The 2,231-nt window shown below is 31.3% G+C and overlaps 1 protein-coding gene across 3 annotated transcripts in view; it reads right to left on the bottom strand.

Moving 5' to 3' along the window:
- Positions 1-2,231, bottom strand: part of LOC100164256 (putative inorganic phosphate cotransporter) — a 15,907-nt gene that overhangs the window by 10,674 nt on the left and 3,002 nt on the right. Inside the window, exon 1 of one of the 3 annotated variants that reach the window (XM_016806415.2) lies at positions 1,953-2,039. The exons of the other annotated variants lie outside the window; for them this stretch is intronic. The gene's annotated coding sequence lies outside the window, so the exon portion shown is untranslated. Of the gene's footprint in view, positions 1-1,952; positions 2,040-2,231 lie in introns of those variants that run through there. 3 annotated transcript variants of the gene reach the window in all.

A 2,231-nucleotide genomic window follows, 5' to 3' on the forward strand; every position in this document is an offset into this window, starting at 1 on the left:
AAATAGCGCCCCTGGATTATATATTTGTATCATCTATATTTATATGTATCTAATTAGCATAATTTTAAATAATAATAAATTCTTAATTTTAATTATTATTTAATATTTTAGACTGGGGCCGCGTTTCTTCAGCGTTTTTGCTTACAAAAGTGGGCTATACAAGACATTTTCTTTCGGTGTATTCATAAAAATTTAAAATTTGCATTTTTCATTATTTTTTGAATATATCATACTATACATTATTTTAGCGCTCGGGTCTTTGATTTTGCAAAAATAAAACTTTTTATTCTTGTTTTATTTAGCAAATATACTGTGCAGCTATATGCATGAATCAATCGATTAGGTATATTTGTGCTGACCCTTTGATTATTCATTATTGGACTCATTGTTAATTAGTCGTATACTCGTATATAAAAAGTTGTCAGTTATAAGAAAATTGTGTAGGTACACGCTATTGACGGACGACGGTATATACAGATCGTAATATGAAAAAACTTAGACAGGCTGAAGACGGAATATAAGTGAGTTGTGCGTTCACCAATAAAAATAAAATTTGTGCATGTAGTCACTATACGCGCGGATGAAGTGAAACTTAATACCTACAGTAATACAATAATAGTACCTACCCTAATACAGTAATAATTATAATAATAATAATTTTTGATTTCCTACAACATTATCTATACAATTTATAAGAATGGGATGTACAAAAAAATAATTAACTTATTGGTCATAAGTATTATACCCATGACCAATAAGTTAAATATGTATAAATATAATTTGTATAGATGTATGAATGAAGTACCTAATGTATTGTATCGTTATGGTTGTACTTGCAGGTTATACAATCAGATATCAGTTAGGTAGGTACTTAATTTTACTATGTGTGATAGCAGTGGCGTACTCAGGAATTTTCAATCCGGTGGGGGGAGGGGGAGGGGTTGTAAATAATTCTAGGAACATATGTTGGGGGTCTATTAGCGTAATGGGTTACGATAAATAATAATTATGCGTATAAGTTTACAGTCGTTCCCCGGACGACTGTCTACGCCCAGACACTAAAGTTCCAAATTCAAAATAAATAAATAATAGTCATGGTATACGCCACCTATATCATTTGGTTTCAATTGATTTATGTCTAAAATATATTTAGCATTTTGAAGTCTGTAGAGGGGGGCCGGGTGATCACACAATTAGTAGGTATTTTGATTTTTATATTCCCCACAATGAAAAATAATTTTTTTTGTAAAGATACTATAAGTTGCGTAAAAATATATAGTCCCACTGACTTCAAGCTGGTTTCCACACTTTGAAGTCTGTAGGACCATAGGGGTGAATGCGTGGACTTATGACTCCCCCAAAAATATTTTGATTTTTATGCGTCTTATGACCGATTATAATTTTTTTATCGCGAGATAATATAGGTTAAGTCATAATTGACCTATGTAATTAGTTGCATAAAATTGAAAAATTTTGATAGCGCCCAAAGTACAGAGCTATAAAATGAGTTAAAAATACTAACATTATAGTTTGGAGTCGATCAAAAAAGTTGAATTATCTACTAACTTCACGCACATAATAAAATGTAGGTCTTTTTTCTCTAATCTCTTCCTAAAACGTAATATTATATAATAATCAAATGACAATACTAATTAATAAGAGTTACTAATGACTATGTTTACTGTTTAATATTGTTACTTGTTTAGTTGCATCACATTAAATAAGACAAAAATCTAAAAATCATAATCTCTGATAAGCAAATTATATTTATTGGTTAGTGCACGATAATTTGTTATACTGTAAGTGGTAGGCCGTGAGGTATATCTATATGGCTATGTTAGTAACTATATAGGTACCTATTGATTTTCTAGAATATATATAGGTATTGGTAGTGAGCACTAACGCTGGATAGTCGATAGGTAATGTTTGTACTTCCGATTTTTTTTACATACTTTTTATTTATGCAATCGAAATGCATCGAAATTCTTGACATGCCACTGGACCTGGCGTGGATCGCACTGTATGTCTGACATGGGTACCTATTATGAAACCGTCATAAACTGTAGATCTGTAGATGCCAATAATACAAGTACACCAACTGTCTACTATAAATTATTGATATTAATTATAAACATAGGATTGAATGCAGTGCCGCAACTTGGTACATATTGGTGGGTGTGCGACCAATAAATAGGGCCCAAGTATAGAGGCGAAATTATAGTAGAGGGGAG

The sequence above is a fragment of the Acyrthosiphon pisum genome, chromosome A3 (assembly GCF_005508785.2).
Source record: "Acyrthosiphon pisum isolate AL4f chromosome A3, pea_aphid_22Mar2018_4r6ur, whole genome shotgun sequence".
Lineage (NCBI taxonomy): Eukaryota > Metazoa > Arthropoda > Insecta > Hemiptera > Aphididae > Acyrthosiphon > Acyrthosiphon pisum.